The 20,082-nt window shown below is 46.0% G+C and overlaps 1 protein-coding gene across 6 annotated transcripts in view; it reads left to right on the top strand.

Annotated features, from left to right (window-relative positions):
* The window catches only part of Pdzd2 (PDZ domain containing 2), a 362,844-nt gene that overhangs the window by 139,239 nt on the left and 203,523 nt on the right, over window positions 1-20,082 (top strand). The window contains exon 1 of one of the 6 annotated variants that reach the window (XM_070040975.1): window positions 19,578-19,665. The exons of the other annotated variants lie outside the window; for them this stretch is intronic. The gene's annotated coding sequence lies outside the window, so the exon portion shown is untranslated. Of the gene's footprint in view, window positions 1-19,577; window positions 19,666-20,082 lie in introns of those variants that run through there. 6 annotated transcript variants of the gene reach the window in all.

Consider the following 20,082-nt stretch of genomic DNA (forward strand, 5'->3'; position numbering starts at 1 on the left):
TTTTTGCTCGAGCTGGACTTAGAGTGGGCCTCAAACTGCAATCCTCCTGCATAGCTTGAGCCATAGGTAATATACAGCCACAGCCAGCTGGGATTATAGACATGAACAACTATGCCTGGCAGTGTGGCCATCTTTCACTACCACATAACTAATCCATAATGAAAACTTAGCAAGTATATGTTGAATAAAATTAAAAAGCTCCTTCTTAAAATGACAGTGTGTTGGGGCTGGGAAGGTGGCTCAGTGGTAGAGTGCTTGCCTTGCATGCCTGTGGCCCTGGGTTCGATTCCTCAGCACCACATAAGGAGAAAAAAAATGTTTAAAATGACATTGTGTTAACATTCCATTACTATAACTAATACCTGCAACATCCAGTTATAAATGGGAAAGGTTTGTTTTGTCACATAGCTTTAGAGGTTTCACCCATGATCAGTTGGATTGGTAGGAAAACATTCTAGATTAAAATTAATGCCAGAAAGTGTTGGGTCTAGGGCTGGCATTGAATCAATCAGCTCTATTCTTTCTGGAAGGCACTGCATATAGTATTCAGCCCTTATGGATCCCAGTGTTATATGCTGTGTGCTTTTTATCTCCTGGGTTTTCAAAAAAGGTTCTACATGGGTGTTCCTAGCTTTCTAGTCTGACTTGGAGGTTTTGAAATAGAATGAAATATAGCCTTACCCCCTCCCCCGCCCAAATATTGCTAGTATATACTTGCTTCTTTGTTCTTCTCTAACTGGCTGTAACTGTATTGTTTTATGGGAGAAAACAAACTGGAGTGTATTGTTTTGTTTTGTTTTATTACCAATTCCCACAAGTCGGATTAGTCCTCATTTCTTTTATAACCTCTCCTTGCCAAGATAGTGCCCAACCAGTGATGCGGGCAGAGGGCTTAGAGGCTTTCATGATTACCTCTAGAAAGTTCATTGTGACAAGGGTGCTTCCAGGCACCGTGATGCATGCCTGCAATCCCAGCTACTCACAGGCAGGAGCAGGAGGATCACAGGGTCAAGGGCGGCTCAGGAAAATCAGCAAGAACCCTGTTTCTAAAAACGTTGAGGCCCAGGGGGTGAAGCCCCAGTGATAGAGCCTGTGTTTATATGTGAGGCCTTGGCTTCCTCCCAGCACTGCCCGCCACCAAAAACAAAACAAAACAAAAAGACAAAGGAATTGAGTCTTTCCTTGATTATTGAAGCAAATCATGTATCTTTTTTGGAAGGAGGAGAAGTGTAGACTAGAGTTAATGCATATTTGGTCCTAAGAATCTGGTTAAGATTATTGAATTTTCAGACTTCACACTCACTGGGCCTAGGTGTACTGTCAAGCAGGGTATCTCTCTTTTGCCCTGACCAGTTTGGACCTCAATCCTCCTGTTTGCACTTCCTGTGTAGCTGGAAGGATTAACTCACACCACCACAGCCAGTTTTTTCTTGGTTGAAATGGAGTGTGAGCTCACTTTTTTTTGCATGGGATGTCCACACACCTCAGTCCTTCTGTTCTCCACATCCCCAGTAGCTAGAATTACACACGTGAGCCGCCGTGCCGGGCTGTGCACGCTTGAGGATGATACAACACACTCTGCTAATGAGCAGGCTCCGCCCAGCGGGCTAGGCGCCTCCCTCTCTGTCCCACTGAAAGCAGAGCCCACAGGAGCAGCCAGCCCTCCACCCTGTCCCGTACCTCGCCAGGAACCAGCACACTCCTGCCTGCCGGCCAAGTACGGTTTTTACATTCTTAAAAGGTCACCGAAAGTACGAAACAGCAACCATATGTGGCCTAGAAAACTCCTTTTTAAACACTTATTGTCTGGCCCCTTTACAGAAAAAGTTTGACAAGTTCTGCTCTGCAGTTAGAGATAAAATGTTCACAGCTTTCCTGCAGCCCGTGCCCTTGATAAGAAGCAGTTGTAGGAAGGCAGAGATCCTGGTGGGTTTGTATTTTGTGTTCAGTGAACCAAGGCAGAGTACATTTCCCAGAAGTCCCTTCCTAATGCGGTTCTGGGTCAGTGGGGACCACGGGAGGCACTGGCGGTGAGATCAGGAGCGTGTGCGGGAGGCGGCCATCATCCTCTTCCTGTACGGTCAAGGTCAAAGGGAGGATCACTGTCCGCTAATTCACCTTCTGGCACGGGCCAGCCACCAGTTTGAGCTCCTTCTGCGGCCCCTCTCAGCTCCCCAGGCTCCCGAGCCAAGCAGGGTGTGTGGCTCCCACAGGCCTGGGTCTTCTTAACTGCTCCGTCTCCTGGACCAGAAGCTCCATGATGTCCAGTCGTCCCCTGATGATGCAGAGCAGCATGGGCATCGGGGTAGGGAATGACCAGAGGATGACCAGGGGATCCAGAGCACCCTTCCCGGCTCAGTACCTCCTGGCTCGCCTCCATGCCACTTTCTTCCCGATCGCCTGGCCTGCCACCCTGAAAAGCACCCACCTAATGCAGGTGCTCTCCCCAGTGCCCAGGCTTGTGTGAGGACCAGTCCCCCGGCCCCTGGCACAAACCCAGGGCGGAGCACCAGGCCCCACAGCCCCAGCTTCGCTGACTAAAACCACGAAAGTACCTGAAGTAAAGTCAGGTAGGACTACAGAAGCTTAGCTGTCTAGCTAAGAGAGAGAGTGAAAGAGAAAATAAGAACCCATTCCTACAGGACACTTGTAAAGTTTGGAGGCGATAAAATATATACAAATTAAATATATAAAATAGTAAACAGTATATTCTGTGTTTGCAGATAGACCATATAGATGAATATATCCTCTCTCTATATGTGTGTGTTTATACACACATTACATGTGTGTCATATATACAGACAGACATATACAAAATACACACGTATATATTTGGTGGTATTGCAGTTGAACTCAAAGCCTTGTACTTGCTAGGCAGGTGCTCTACCACTTGAATCCTGACTCTGGTTCTTTCTGCCTTCATTATTTGCCAAATAGGGTTTTGAGTATTATGCCTGAACTGTGATTCACCTATTTACCTTTTCTACATGTATATAAGATGATAGGCATGTGCCACCATATCAGCTATTGATTGAAATGGAGTCTCATGTTTATGCCTGGGCTGGCCTCAAACTACAGTCCTCCCAAGTTCTGCCTCCCCAGTAGTTAAGGTGCCAGGCATGAACAACCAGCACCTGATCCCCAGGGATAGATAGATGGGGGAGGTTGTTTGTTTTGTGTTTTGGTTTTTTTTTGGGGGGGGGGTGCAGTCCTGGGCTTGAACTCAGGGCCTGGGCACTGTCCCTGAGCTTCTCTTGCTCAAGGCTAGCACTCTACCACATGAGCCACAGCACCACTTCCTGCTCTTTCTGTTTATGTGGTACTGAGGAGTCAAACCCAGGGCTTCATGCATGTGAGACAGCACTGTACCACTAAACCACATTCCCTGCCCCTATTTGTGTGTGTGTGTGTGTGTGTGTGTGTGTGTGTGTGTGTGTGTGTGTGTGTTGGCTGTGGGGCTTGAAATCAGGACCTAGTCACTGTCCCTGAGCCATTTTGTGCTCAAGGCTAGCGCTCTACCACTTGGGCCACAGCATCACTTCCAGTTTCTGAATTGTTAACTGGAGATAGGAGTCTCATGGCTTTGAACCACGATCCTCAGACCTCAGCCACCTGAGTACCTAGGATTACAGGTGTGAGCCCAGCTCAAGGGATGTTTTTTGTTGTTGTTGTTGTTTGTTTGTTTTTTGTCAGTCATGGGGCTTGAACTCTGGGCTTGGGCGCTGTCCCTCAGCTCTTCAGCTCAAGGTGAACACTCTACCGCTTGAGCTACAGCGCCACTTCCAGTTTTCTGGTGGTTTATTGGAGACAAGAGTCTCACGGTCTTTCCTCCCTGGGCTGGCTTTGAACTATGATCCTCAGATCTCAGCCTCCTGAGTAGCTAGGATTACAGGCGTGAGCCACCAGTGCCCGGCCAAGGGATGTTTTTTAAAACCTAGGAAATCTGCAGAACTAAAAAAATCTTACCCAGACAGACCTGTATACGTGTGTGCCTAGAAGCACTGAGCCAGCCACATCTCTGCAGTTAGAATCTGGAAGACTTTGAAAATTAGCTTCCTTTTTTCTACCTGGAGGAAAGTGGCACAAGTCAAAGAACTTAAATAGGCATGCAAATGCGCAGGTACATTTTCTGAAACTAGTCTGGAGGCATTGTTCTCTGAAGATAAATGAGATAGAACAAAGGCCTCGGGGCAAACAAGTTGTCTTTTTGTCATTGACTGAGAGCTCTGTTATCAGCGTACCTTGGACAAGAAGACCCCCATGTAGCAGTCGGGACATCGACCCGGCCACCGAGAACCCAGGACCTCAGGGCTGGCTGGGAGCTGATGCCTGCAGCCAGTGCTGTGGTGAGAGCCGGGAACCTTCACCCCCCAGCCAGCTCTAATGGCATGCACAGGAGGAAGGGCCCAGCTCCTACATCTACCTCTCCCTTGGCTTCCCTGTAGACCTCCCCGAGCAGAACTGGGGGCCCCTTCATGCGCACGGAAGTGGGGGCCCTTGCTCTCACACAGGCTGTTTGCTGTCTTGTCCCTCCTCCCACGTCATGTCATTGTCATCTGCAGAAAACCAGGAAAAGGTCAGCCTCGCTAGCTCTGTTTACAGATGTAGCAGAATCCTCATTTATTAACCCCAGTCTCCTGGAGGAAGACTTCAGAGTTTGGAGCCCACAGGGGGTTTGCTCTGCTGATCTTCTATCCTTTTTACCCCAGTGAGGCCCACAGGAGAAATGGTGTCTGCTCCTTAGCTATAAACTATGATCCAGTTCTCAGCTTCCTAAGTAACCAGGATCACAGACACAAGCCACTAGCACCCAGAATTACTTTTGAAACCTCATTTTAGTTGACTTGTTAAAATCTGTTATAGCAATCAACTGTGTATGTATGTATGTATGTTTTGTGTGTTTACTGGTCCTGGGGCTTGAACTGAGGGCCTGGGTGCCATCCCTGAACCTTTGTGCTCAAGGCTAGTACTCTACCCCTTGAGCCACAGCTCTATTTCTGGCTCTTGGGGGGCTTGACTGGAGATAAGAGTCTCATGGACTTTCCTGCCCAGGCTAACTTTGAAACACGATTATGATATCTCAGCCTCCTTTGTAGCTAGGATTCCAGGCATGAACCACCAACACCCAACAAAATAAGGATATAAAATAATAAAATCAGTGTGTACTAAAGTTAGTAAGGCATAATATAAACATCACATGTCATCCGTCACCCAGTGGTACACCCATACAGACACACATGTAGATACACCCACTAAACACCATACACACGTCCACAGGAAGAGTTGGCTTGGGCTACATGTATCCAAGAATATGAACTTAGTGAATCCTGATCCTACCCTGTAGGAATTGTGCTATGTGGCAATTTCTTAACCCCACTAAGCCAAAGTTTCCCTTGTGAGGAAAGCTGTCTTTTCTATCAAAGTGGTTTCCTTAAAAACTCCTGCGTTGGCCTGGTGGCGTGGCTCTTGTTGATTAATCTGTTAAGACAACCTCAGTGAGCACAGAAAGGAAAAGAGGAGCTGCATTGGGATAAGGAAGGGTTTTTGAAATGTAAGATTTTGTCTTAATTGGTTTTTCCAAGGTGAAATTAAGACACACTACACATTGTTCTAGAAATAGCTGAGGGTATGGGTATGTTTTGAGATTACTTGTGTACTATTATTCAAAGTCTTTTAATGGTCACCTTATGTAAATACATCTTCCTCTATTCAAGCTAGCCAATCGTGAGCAGATTGCGAACCTGAGCTCAACCAATCTGAGCAGAGGGGTGGGGCCTGCTGCCTTAGGGATAAATTGTTATAACATCCCTAACTATAAAATGGAGTAAAGTAGAATACTTAGCTCAGAGGTGGTGAAAAAAATTAAACAAAAGTATACAAAGGCTTATCATAGTGTCTGACACACAGTGAGCAGTTAACAAGTTGATGTATGACTTTCTCTTGTCACTTAAAAAAAACATGACTTGAAGCCAGGCTCCAGTGCTCTTGCCTGTAATCCTAGCTACTCAGGAGGCTGAGATCTGAGGATCCTGATTCAAAACCAGCCCAGGCAGAAAAGTCCATGAGACTGTCATCTCCAGTTAACCAGCAAAAAGGTGGAAATGGAGATGTAGCTCAAGTGATAAAGCACCATCCTTGAGCAACAGTGCCAAGCAAGAATACAAGGCCCTGAGTTTATGCCCCAATACCAGCCCAATCAAAACAAAACAGAAATAATAACTTAGCGATCTATATGATGGTTTTGGAGAACCACCTTTCTCCTCCTTTTTATCCCTGCCTTGGTGGGGATTTGCATATATTTGAACTCTTTGCACAAAGTTAGAGTCCTGATCCTACAATTACAGTCATCGTTCGGATCATGTTTCTGAACATTTATAGTTAGGTGCCAGCACTTTATACACGCCAGCTCACAGCACCGCTCACAGGTGATTACGATTATCCTCAATTAGGGATGACAGGATCCAGCTGATAAAGGAACTGAGATTTCATCTCAGGTCTCCCCGCCCCCAAGTCCTTGTCTCTTCCTCCTGACCAGCCCAGGGCCCATGAGGGCAGTGGGATGAATCTGGAAGCAGCTTCTTTGCTAGATTCCAGCTGCCCCAAGAGCAAACTGCAAAGAAAGTAGACTAGAAATCTTTCCCATTCCTCCCCCATGGGGAAAAGTGATAGTCAGATAATCATGAGAATATGAGCAATACAATTGAAGTTTAAAAGAGTATAGAAGCCTTTCATTACTAATGCTTTCATGCCGCTTACTAACACTTTTATTGTTAACTACTAAGTATTTTTAATAGCAATACCACTTGCCTTTTTTTAACCATCATGGCTATTTTTAATCATATTTTCTCACCATTCCGGTAACTCAGGCCACTCCCGTCCCCCTAATACATGAACAACTTTCTCCCCTCCTTCCTCCCTCACCAGCCACCCAGGTCTTCATCACATCTCGTGGCTACCCTGACTCCTCTGGACGTCACCTACAATGCTGTCGTTTGAAATTTGAGTTTCCGGGTGTAAACCAGAGAGCAATGCCAGGTTACAATTGTTCCTTCATATCTTCTCCTTTCTCCCTTTACACATCCTCCCCTAGACATGAAACTATCAACGGATTAGTCCTCCATCCCTTGGGTAGTGTGCACCTCACGATCGGTATGGCAGAGTCGGTACACAGTGTGGCTTTTAAAACTTGACACAGCTCTGAGGCTGGGAAAGGAAGTTGATGTTTACACTGTGAGAATATTGTTCAAGGTTTTATCTGGTCTTTGCTTTTCCCAACTCAGAGCCTCTCCAGGTGATGAGGGGCAACTATAGAGCAGATTGTACATCTGAGGTTGGATCTTGGACTTGCTTTTCGGGAGGAATTTCTTGGAAGGGGAGAGATGGAGTAATTAGAAATAGGAATGTGGCCCCAGGGGTCACATGGAGGAATTGGGGAGCTTCACATGACCTGTTCCATGTTTCCTTAGCGTGGTTCATTGACTTGGAAAGAGGAATCATTTTGACATATCACCATCAGAGAGCAAGTGGAGGTGAAGCATTCAACAGAGTGGTAATTCTCTTGGGAAGGGAAGAGGGGGTCAAAGGGGTTGAACTTAATGATGTGAAAAGAGTGATTATGGAAAGGGAATTATAAACTGAGTGAGAAAGGTTAGGCTTCAAGTCAACTGTAACAAGAATGATTAAATACCTCTCCTTGGAGGGAGATATCGTTGGTGAGAGAGAGAGACCACAAGGGTATTTTCAAGGGCCTGCCACTGTTTAACAATCTGCTATGTACTGTTGTTGTTTTTCAAAAAATATTTACCTATGAATAAGTGTAAGAAGTGAGTTTTAAACAAGCCAAATGGTTAGTTCAAACTAAGATTGTTGGCTTACACAAATTAAAAAATTCCAAGTGCGATTTGGGACTTAGCATAAAATGTGTTCATTTTTCATCTGTAATTCAAATTTGACTGAGTCTCTCATATTTTATCTGGCAAGGTTAACCTAAAGCTGTCCAGGGAAGGGCACCAGCCATGGCCAGATGAGTTGGTAGGGGAAAAGAACCATCTCTGGGATGTGCTCAAGCTTTAAATATCCTTAGGAGTTAGCCACAGGCCCTTCACACTAACACAGTGTCCAGAGACATGTGGCAGGGCTGGGGGTGGGTCAAGGTGGGCTGGGCCAGGCAATGGCTACAAGACCTCAGTTTGCCTGAAACAGTTTGTTGTTGTTGTTGTTGTTGTTGTTGCTGCTGTTTACTAGTCTGGGAAATGGGGCAAAGGAAGATGGAGCAGGAGCTGGAGTGCATGATATTGCCCAGGAGGTAGAGACAATGACATGCATCTGTAATGCCCAGGTTTCATGTCTCTGTAGAGAAAATGTGGAGATCACAAGTTGGAGAACACAAGTCAGCTGCAATTGACAGGAAGCCATATTAATAGGAAGTAGGTGGGGTAAGGGTTTGCATCGGGTTACTTGGAGTTCATAAATGCTGCCTGCAGATGCAGGACAATGTTACCGTGTGCTCTATAAATAATGAGATGGATTTAGAATACTTGTGGGGAGAGGCCAGTCCATGCAAGTGAAATCAGAAACACTTTCAAGATGGTGAGAGGAGGTGCTCTTAACACCAGTGCCTATATGAAGAAGTTTTGATGAGACAGAGCAGAAGGCCAGGTGCTAGTGGCTCACTTCTGTAATCTTAGCTGCTCAGGAGGCTGAGATCTGAGGATCCCAATTGGAAGCCAGTTAGGACAGAGAAGTCTGTGAAACTCTTAACTCCAATTAATTAGCAAAAAAGCCAAAGGTAGAGGTGTGGCTTAATGAGCAGAGCACCAGTCTTGAGCAGAGAAAGCCAAAGAGGAGCTTGAGGCACACACACACACACACACACACACACACACTCACACACACAATACACATTACACACATACACACAATGGAAAAGGCTTTACATCTGTGTATATTTAGGAAACAATGTAGTCTGTGTTCGGCTTGGTACCATTTGTGGTTTGGAACATTCGTCGTGATTGGAGCCTCACTAGCTGATTTCTCAGCTTCTGTTCAGTTTTCCACTTTCCTCTCACCAGCCCCAGGCCCACCAAATTTGTAACGAGCATCAACTTTATTAGTCCACAAACTATGGCATTCCCTTGTTTTAGACATAGGCCTTGGCTTTTGCCATTTCTACTTCCTGGAATCTTTTCTTTAGGGATCACCTTACTGACTGATCATTTCTTCTGGAAACCTTCCTTAGCTTTTAAGTTCTAATGAGGTGCCTCTGACGGTGTCCACCAGCTCCCTGTGCCTGCCCGTTACCAGGTAGTCATCACAGCTGCTGGGACTTTATTAGTCTTCCATCCCTCCCTCTCCAAAGCTCATGCTGTCTGTCAGCATCTCCTCAGCACCCAGCATGACGCCTGGCTCAATAGCCATATTCTAGGATGAATTTCTGTGCTAAATTAAGCATTCCTAGGGTACAGGAAGAGACTTGCCCAAGTTATCTTAGGCCATTTGGGATTTGTCAGAGGATCTCAGCAGAGCAGCCAGCCATTTTGGCAACCCAAGGGCTCCTGGTGGTGGTGGTGGTAGTGGTGTGTGTGTGTGTGTGTGTGTGTGTGTGAGAGAGAGAGAGAGAGAGAGAGAGAGAGAGAGAGAGAGAGAGAGAGAGAGAGAGAGAGAGAGAGAGAGAGAGAGGTTTACCATTAAAGCCTTCACAGAAAGAGGAATCGTTGAGCTGTTGAAAGATGAATGGGTGCTGGCCAAGAAAGAAAAGCAAGGAGACAAGGGTAGGTGTCATAGATCTACCCAAGCTGTTCACAGCAAATAGTCTTCTGTTTATCATCCAGGGAGGTTGGAACTATATGTCTCCCCCCACCATCACATCCCTACCAGGTAGCAGGTTACTGTGAAATCAAGTGGTGCCATGTGAAAAGTGGGTACAGCAAGCAGGCACAGGAATAGCTCCCCAGCCTGAGATGTGTGTGTGTGTGTGTGTGTGTGTGTACATACACATACATATACACATATTCATTCTATTGGTCTGCTCATCTGTTGTAGGGCATCTGGGCTGTTTCCATAACTTGGTTATTATAAACAGTGCAGCAATGAACATGGATGTACAAGTATCTTGACCATATCCTGATTTGTAATGCTCTGGGTATATGCCCTAGAGTGGTATGGCTGGGTAATAGGGAGGTTCTATATTTAGTTCTTCTTTTTCCTTTCTTTCTTCTTCTTCTTTTTTTTAACTTTGGTGATATCCCCAATTAACCCTTCCCAGCTTTACTCTGAAGCACAGGTAAGACCGCTGGGCGGCAAGACTGCTACTAGGGTATCAAGGAGGGTCCTAAATATATTCTAGGGGTGGGGTTCTGGACAAGGTGGTGTCCACGGGGGTCTGGAGAGCCGAACAGGGACTTGTCCGGGTAGAATGGTGAGAGTGGGAAGGTCAGTGCCAACCTTGGTATGTTCAAAGGACCCAGGTGAGAAAGATCCTCCCTGTTCTGCATCTCCACAGGTGCTGAAAGATGACCAAAGGCAACATGGAAGTTGTACTTTTTTTCATTTCCAACGACATCAAAGTACCAATGTTTTCTTTTCATTACATCTGGAGAATGGGTGGGGGGGGTTGCAAGTATTTGTGTCTGTCTGCCTTTCTGTCTTATGGTTTCTGTTCATATGAAGTATGGTGGAGCTGGGAATGCAGGCTTTTGAGTTTCCTGCTTGTAAAACCAGGTGGACTCAACCTGTTGAACCTGACAAGTCATGACTGCCTGTCCTTTTGGCTTCCACTCCATTTTCTGGAACAACCATCCTAAGAGTTCCTGGGGTGGAGGCTGGTGGAGGCCAGGTTGTGTGGTTGTTGCTGGGGTGGGTATGGGCAGCGGGTGAGAGACTGAGCAAATCCCTTCGTGCATGCTTTCTCTGGACTGGAGCTGATGCAAAGGAGCCTTCACGGCACCATACCGAGTCGCTGTGGATGCCCCGTGAGGAGGAATGACCTCCAAGTGCTGCTCCCCTACGCTCCCCTTCCACAGCCCTTCACCCAGCTTCCATCCCACCTTGTGCTCATGACAGAATTCCCTTCAGTGGGCATGCTTATTTGAAGTTAACTAACCAAACCAACCCCTGTCTTGGCAAGCCAGACTCTCAACTCAGGCATTGCTAACAAAACATCTGAAGACTTTTACAACTAGAAGCTTGGTTGGGAATGAGGAAGAGGGTGAAGCTTACCTTTTAAATAGATGTTAAAGATCAGTGTCTCCAACCCAACACTCCAATCCGTTTGAACTACATAAACCTCTGTGAGGTGGCTGTCTTCTGCTCTGTAGGAGATTAGCTGCATTGTGAACCCCTCCCCACTAGATGGCAGTAAGGAACCTTTCCTGCAGTTGTGTCTACAAAAGCCTCCCCAGACATTGCCACAGGTCCCTGGTGGGGTGCCAGTGGGGTGCAAAATAACCCGTGGTTGAGAATCCCCAGCTTACATCCTAGACATTTCATGGATGTTTCTCTCTGAATCACCCCTCTTTGAAAAGCCTCAAAGGAAGATGGTTTGACTGTTAGAGTAGGAAGTGTTCAATGACTCAGCCAGAGTCCTGCGGTAGTAATTCTGGGGTTTGGATTTTAGATCCAGGTCTTTCTTACTTTACTCATCTCCATCCAGGCTGACGTACAACACAGCTCCAATTCCAGGGGGACTGTAGAGCTGGTTGGAGGGATATGACATGAGCCAAGTAAGTTACCATGCATTTATTGGAAAGTCAGTGATGTGAACACTCAGAAGAGGGGGGTACCTGGCCACTGGGGCAGTCAGGGGAGCCGCTCAGCAGAGGTCAGAACATTCTCCTGTTTGTGGGTGAGCACACTGACAGGACGGTGAGCTGGGAGGGTGTCAGGAGGTGAGATTCGGGTGTGAAGTACTGAGTTGTAGGTAAGAATTGTCGACAGTCTTGCTGAGTTCCCGCTCCTCTCCTGACTAATGGGGTGGCCAAGAGATCATGGGGTTATCTCCTGGCCCAGTTTCCTTGGGTTCCATGGGGGCTCCTTATCATCATAATATACATCCTACTAAAGTCACTGAGTAGGACTCCAAAGGCCCATATGTTAAAAAGCTTGGTTCTCAGGCTGGTGCTATTAAGAGGGACTGTGAACCTTTAAGAGAAGGAGCTATGTGGGAAGTCCTTAGCACAGGCACAGGCCCCCATGGAATTTTGAGACCATCACTCTATCCCTTTGATGGTACCGGGTTTGAACTTAAGACTTGTACTTAGTAAGCCTGAGCCAGGCCTCCAGCCCCTTTTGCTTTCTTACTTTCAGATAGTGTGTTGCCCGCGTTCATAGATCTTATGAACTGTCATTCTCTTATTTATGTTTCCTGCATAGCTGGGATAACAAGTGTGTCTCACTATGCCCAGCTTGTTGGTTGAGGGAGGGGTCTCACTAACTTTTTGCCTGGCTGGGTTTATATTGAGATCCTCCCAATCTCTGCCTCCTGAGGAGCAAGGATGACAGGCAAGCACCAACATTCCAGGCCCTTCCTTCCTTCTCTTTGGCTCTTGGTCATGAGGTGAGTGTTTTGCTCTGGCATACAGTCCATGAGATTGCTATTCCATGACACCACCAGTGACTAAAAGCAATGGATCTGCTTGATTATGAACTGCAATACCCTGAACCAAAGTAAAACTTTTCTTTTCGGTTGTGGGACTTGAACTCTGGGCCTGGGCATTGTCCCTCAGCTCTTCAGCTCAAGGCAAGCACTCTACCACTTGAGCCACAGCACCTCTTCCAGTTTTCTGGTGGTTAATTGGAGGTAAGAGTCTCATGCACTTTCCTGCCCGAGCTGGCTTTGAACTGTGATCCTCAGATCTCAGCCTCCTGAGTAGCTAGGATTATAGGCGTGAGCCACTGGCACCCAGCTCTCAAAACTTTTGGGTTAATTCTCCCAGGTATTTTGTGATAGGGATGAAAATCATACAAGCAGATATGCTAAGATAGTAACATGCATTCCATGAGTTAAAAATGTAAGGGCCTTGGCGTCCAGCAAGTGGCCAACAGATGCTAGCTATTTAGAATTTGATTCTTTTGGACTTTCAGGTAGAGTTTTGGATCCATACTGAAAATAACGCCAGTTTTTGAATCAAAGGCTGCAAAGAAGCCAGAATGCTGGTGGCTCACAACTGTAATTTTAGCCACTTTGGAGGCTGAGGTCTGCAGATTACAGTTTGAAGACAGCCCAGGGGACACATTTAAGACACTCTTATCCCCAGTTAACCAGAGAGAAACTGGACGTGGAGGTATGGCTAAAGTGATAGAATGCCAGTTTTAAGTGGAAAAGCTCAAAGCCTTGAGTTCAACTCCATTAAGACAAAAACAAGGCAACAAACAGAAACACTGCATAGGCACCAAAGTTCTTCTTCCTCGATTCATGACAAGATCACAAGTTGTCAACTTTAGGATAGAACCCAGTCTCTGGATCCATATGCTGGTCTCAAGTTACAAATGATTCAGCCCCTCTATGGGTGCATTGGGTTGGCAGCATTGATGACATCATCCCAGTCGAGATACCCAGCCTGGGTATCTGTTGTGGCATCTACTCACACATCCACCCACATCATCCGTGTTACCAGAGGCCTTTTTAACTCTGAGCATCCTATTTTTTTTTTAAAGTTCATTGTTATTACAAAGGTGTGTACTGAGGGGCTACAGTTATATAATTCAGGTAATGAGTACATTTCTTTTTGGACAATGTCACCCCTGTCCCCTCTCTCTTCAAGTTTTTCCCTCCCATCCTTACCCATAAGTTGTATAGTTCATTTCCACATAATGTCTAGGAAGTACCACTGCTACATTTGTTCACCCTTTGTCCCTCCATTTCTGTGTCCCCCTTACCCTCCTGAAGACAGATAAATGAACAAACAAGACATAAAAGAAAAGGCAAAAACAGCAACTAAGAAAGAACCTCTTGTTCCTATTTCCTGGAATCTTTTTTTTTTTCTTTTTATTGGTCAGTCTTGGGGCTTGAACTCTGGGCCTGGGCTCTCTCCATCAACTCTTCAGCCCAAGGCAAGTGCTCTACCCTTTGAGTCACTGGACCACTCCTGGTTTTCTGGTGGTTAATTGGAGATAAGAGTTTCACAGACTTTTCTGCCCATGCTGGCTCTGAACCATGATCCTCAGATCCCAGCCTCGAGTAGTTAGAATTACAGGCGTGAGCCACCAGTGCCTGACCTAGACTTCATTTTGAAAAATAATATTTTATATTAAGGCATTGTGCCTTTATGATTCTCTCCTAAGAGGATCCTTCCTTGGTCTCACTGTGTGTGCGTGCCTAGAGTCCTGCATCATTTATCATATCCCTGTGTATTTTAGATCTAGCTTCTGCATATGAGAGAAGACATATCCCTTTGTGTCTCTGAGCTTGGCTTACTTCACTTAACATGATTTGTTCTAGGTCCATTTCCCTGCAAATGACAAAACATTCTTTCTAATGACTGTGTAAAATTCCGTTGTATATAGGTACCATAGTTTTTGCCTCTACTCATCTATTGCAGGGCATCTAGGCTGTTTCCATAACTTGGCTATTATGACTAGTGCAGCAATGACCATGGCTGTGCAAGTGTCTTTAGTATCCTGGCTTGTGATGTTCTGGGTAGATGCCCAGGAATAGAATGGCTGGATTGTAGGGATCCTATGTTTAGTTTTTTGAGGAGCCTCCAAGACTGCTGTCCAGAGGGTTGTACATTCCCACCAACAGTGCAGTAGGGTTCCTTTTTGCCTCCGTCCCCACCAACATTTGTTGTTCCAATTCACGATGTTGGCACATCTAACTGGGGAGAGATGGAATCAGAGTTGTTTTGATTTGCATTCCCTTTGGGGCCAGGGATGATGAGCATTTCCTGAGGTGTTCTTTGCCATTCTTACCTCTTCTTCAGAGAAGTCTCTCTTTAGCTCCTTTGCCCATTGAGCATCCTATTTCTAGTCACCACCTCTCTTCTCAGGTGTCTGTCAGTTGAAGGTTTATGGGGTAGAAATATCATTGTGTTGTTTCAGGACAATTCCAAGTTCTTTATGTGGATCGTGTCAAAATCCTGAGATTTTTTTTTTTTCCCTCATACTTTGATCGATGCCACTGCTGGCTTTGTGTTTATAAAGATCCAATGGTCTCGATTGTGGCTGGGATCTTCTGGGAATTTCCGTTCTCTTCCTTTCTCCAGCTTTTTTATAGCAACATAAGGTTTAGATCTGTTAGCAAACAGTTGGACAATTCTGCCCCTGTCTGTTTATAGATTCAGGAGAAATTGTCCTGATGGGAAAAATATCTGTCCTTTAGAGTAATTTGGATTAAGGTTTAAAAAAATGTTTTGTTTGTGCATGGCGCATTATTTGCGTAACTAAAAATCATTTTGATGTCTGTTTCACTCACAAATCGTTGATAAACAACACTCAATAAACTTCATTCATAATCTTGTCTTGATCTAAAAGTAGTTGACATTTGGGGGAAATAAGTGAGCCGTTCATGTGCTTTCTCACGGACGCTAAAGCAAAAGAAATCATTAGATTTTAAAACTCTGAGGGGACATCTGATAAGAGGCCCATGGAAATGACAGATCGGAGCCTTGACTCTGGCTGGCTGGAGAAACTCAATTCAACTGTTTGTGTTAGGACATCACTACATACTTCATTTGCATTCATTCACCAAAAGTTGAATGCCAGTGAAATGAAAATGTGTGGTTGGACAGTCTTAGAGGTCTGTGTCCCAATCCAAAGGTCCAGAAAGGGGCTGGGGGGGGGGGGACATTACATCTCATAGACAAAGCTAGATTCAAAATGAATAATGAAACTTTTCTACCTAATAAACTAGAGGTGAATGTAGAGGAGGCCAATCATGCGCCCTTCCAAACAGAGAGTGAACCCTACCCTTCCTTCCTCTACTATCCTGGGAAAAGACACTTTAATTCCCCAGGAGAAGTAAACCAATGTATGGCTTGGGTTTTACTCACGAGAAGCATAAAGGCTTTCAACTCCCCCCACAATGTGTCCTCCCTCCGAATAGCTAAAAATGCCTAATGATAGGAGACAGCGTGACGGTTTATTACGCACACCCTTTTGAGTCAGACTAAATGAGCTTGAATTGGGACTCCCAACATTTGTGTGTACTTCTTGACACCTTTGTGACTCAGTTTCTTTGTATTGGAATAAAAGTATTAATTATTTCAATAATTACTCACACTTCATAGGGCTACTGCAAAACATAAAAATGAGATAGTCTGCATAAAATAGAATGGGCACTGTGCCCAGCATAATTACAGTAAGAGTTTAATAATTCAGAGCTATTATTATCATCATCACCTAATATGTGGGTGCTCACCCAAGGAGCAATACTCCCTGTAGATTTCAACAATAAACATCTTGGAGTGAATCTATGAACCACAAGTAGCATCTGCTCACTATCTGGTTGGTTGGATTCTTAGAGGTTCCCATCCCAATCCACAGGTCTAGTTCTGGAGGATTGTGATGTTCTCCTGACATCTTGTTTATGAGTTAAGGCTCAGGACATTTGCTCCTCCACCTGATGAATAAAACCATAGTTCTAGAAGGCAATGGAAAAAAAATGATCAGCGTGACTTCTTCCTAAGCCTGCAAGACTCACACAGATAGTGTGTGATCTCCTGGATACTGAGCAGTGGTGTTAAATGAGACTGTTCTAGCATTGGTGGCTCACACCTGTAATCTTAGCTATTCAGGAGGCTGAGATCTGAGGATCCCAGTTTGAAGCCAGCCCAGGTAGAAAAGTTCATGAGACTCTTACTCCCAATTAACTACTAAAAAGCCAGATGTAGAGGTGTGACTCAAGTGGTAGAGCACCAACCTGGAGCAGAAAAAGCTAAGGGATGGCACCCAAACCCTGAGTTCAAGACCTAGTACTGGCGCGTGCAACACACACACACACACACACACACACACACACACACACACATACACACATGCGGCGGGGAGTGGTGTCAGAGACTATTCTAACGTTAAACTGAGTGCCATTAGAATAAGCAAACGTTTGGGGTTTCTTTTGTTAATCGCTAACCAAGGAGACTCTCACCTCTGCTGTCCTCTGTGGAGTCAGAGCACAGCTGGTCAGTGTCTTCTTTATAATTACCCTTCCAGTATAAGACTGTTAAGTTCCCCCTTTAGGCACTGTTTCAATCCAGACTAAACAACTCTGAATCCTTCAACTTTCCCCCACAGGTTTTATTTTCTGTCTCCTCAAGCATTTAAGGTTCCCTTTTGGAACCTTTCCAGCATCTCCACATTTTCCTTAAGATGAGAGCCCTCAGGCTGGACATATCCCACCTCCCTTTGTCAATGTCTGGCAGTTGAATTCCTTGTCACAGAGAATAGAGCAGGGGTGAGGGCTTGCCTGTCATGTCAAACCCCCACCAGTGTGAATATCTAGGAGTGTGTGCCCTGGGTCTTATCCCTGCAGCTGGCAGATTCCTATTAATACAGGATCTGCTGCGCCCCTTACCTGTTGGTTTTTTCCCTTGAATTTAGACATGAAGCCTCACTTATGCCTGTCCTACTACCACTCCAGAGGCTACTACTTCATAATCAGCCCTCTACTCTGTAATCAGCCATCAGACTGAACTCTATAAACTGTCTGGTAATGAACCATTTCCTTAATGTGCTGGGTCTCCTTTCAATTTTCTTAGCACATCAGCAGCATCCACTCAAAGTTATGTTATTTGTAGGGGATGGATGGGCATAGATCAATTCCAAGTATTTTTTCAAATCAGACCCAGGATAAAACTGTACAACCCATTTTAAGCGTCACCCCCTTGTTTACTGAGTTATTGATCTCTTTTCCAGTCTTAGTAAAGCCTAAGGAGGGAAAAGACAGCAGATCCTATCTCCCAGCTGCTGATGAGAATGGCATATGCATTCAAAAGCTTTCCTGAAATTAAGATATTGTGCAGATTTGGTCAGATGTTTAATTCCTAACACATCTATAAAGTTAAAAAAAAGATGGGTGGGGTGGGACACAGGATATTTATCTCTTTTATACTTAAAAGTCATAGATGTACTTTAGATGGCCTTGATTTACACATCATAAATTACCAGGCTGAAGGAATGCATTAAGTTAGAAGTGAATGTGTTAGGAACGTGTCCCTGTTTTTTTAAAAAAAAAATCTGGAAGGAAGCACAAAGAAGCACCTCTGAAATTATTATTGAGAAGTATTCAACTTGACACTGATTCCTATATGACTTTTGAGAGACTGAGGTGCTACCTAAAAGGATGCTCATGTTCACCCCCAGAGCCAGAGAGCTGGGAAGGGGAGGGAGGGGGAGCCAACATTCATTGCAGCATCTATACGTCAAGCACGTTCTGTTCCTCAGTTCTGATGTGCTCTGCTCTCCCTGAAACCTTCAGTCTAAGGTGCTGTGACCCAGGAGCTTGCACATGCTGTGTTCTCCTCAGCTCCATCAGCTGGTGTCGGCTGCAGTACCCACAACTTTACCCTGGGGTTTGGTTTCCTTCCAGCCTCTCCAGGGGAGGGGAGGACTTGATGCAGTTAGTGACTATTTCCTGCCTGTTTCCGGTTTGTTCTTGTGTGGACCCGAATGAAGCAACTGGGGACAATTCCAGGACTGGTAATTAGGCTAATTACTTGAAGTGTGTCCTTCGGGTGGTATGGGCACGGTTCCAGCCTGGGCTTGACACGCGTTGGCCCCTCCAAGACTGTAATGACCCATTTCAGTGGCAGTATTGGTCCTGGGTACTTCGTGCAGCTATCACTGATCTCCTCTATTATAATTAATTGCTTCAGATTCCACCAGATCTCTTTTTCAAAGCTCCTTTTCTTTCAGGGGCGGCCTGATGCCTCCATTGAGAAAGATAGCTTAGAGACCTAGGGTTGGAAGACAGTCTCCAACTAGAGTGTGATACAAACCCAAGGAATGGGGAGGCTGTTTGCCTGACCGTGAAGCCCGGGGGGGGGGGGGGGGGGAGGGGGGACACAGCTGGAGCTGTCCCCTGCTGAGGTTTGTGCCAGTCAACCTCCAGAACTCTCCAGAACCAAGCTCAGGGGCTCAGCTTCCCCTAGCAGTTACCACTTGGACCCCTCCCAAAGCAAGGTGAAATGGTGTTTTGAGTTCCTTAATGGTTTGAGTTTTGGCACAGCATAGCTTTTAACTTTTCAACAAGTTGTAGGAATAGAAACATGGAATAAAATACAGTTGAAGTTTCGAAAAGCAATGAAATACTGTGGGGTGGGTCGGTTTCCTCCCCCCTCCTCCCTCCCCCTCTGCCATCTCCCCTCCTCCTGCTTCAAGAAAAGCAAACACTCTTTTCCTGTCGTGTTTGTCTTCCCATTAATTTCAGACAGGAAGCCCTCGGTGGGTGTGATGTAAACAATTTGGCCTCGTGGGTCGGCTTCCTCATCGGTTAGCAGCTGGAGGGATGGCTGTACAGGCAGCATAGTCCCCCTTTTTTGGGGGGGGAGCCCTCTTGGGGACAACTTGTTGACTGAACCCCGCAGAAGATGGGAGGGGCAGGCGCGGGAGAAGGTATAAAGGAAATTCTTGAGCTGTGCGGTCATTGGAGATCGTAGTTCAGGGGTGCTGAATTTGGTTACTCCAGCAGAGAGAATCTAGGAGATTTCTGGCCAGTCCCTCGGTGTCCTGCCGGTATGCTGGTTGTGATTTTTCTTTCTTATTTTTAAGTAAGAAGAAGCCAGGCTTCTGTGGATTGTGATACGGAGTGATTAGGACCCGAGCCAGGGAGGTGTGGCTTTTCTTGGGGTGACTGAGAGAACTTGGGGATCGGGGATCCCAGGGTGGGGATGCACGCAGGAAGCCGCGCTGGATGTAAACACCGCAGGGTCTGAAAGAGAAACCCCAGGCTCCCGCGGGCCTGGCTCGGGGGCGGCTTCCTCCCGCGCGCCCGCCCGGGGCGGGGAGGGACGGGAGGGACGGGGAGGGGTGGCCGCCAGGCCGGGAAGTTTTGACAAGTGTGGCCGGGAGGGACGGGCCGCCGCGGGATTGCATTACCATCTTTTCCTAACCTCCCAGCCCGCCAAGGAGGGAGGGAAGGGGGAGGGAGGG

Source organism: Dipodomys merriami, unplaced genomic scaffold (assembly GCF_024711535.1).
Source record: "Dipodomys merriami isolate MVZ:Mamm:240054 unplaced genomic scaffold, mDipMer1.0.p SCAF_30, whole genome shotgun sequence".
NCBI classification, from domain to species: Eukaryota; Metazoa; Chordata; class Mammalia; order Rodentia; family Heteromyidae; genus Dipodomys; species Dipodomys merriami.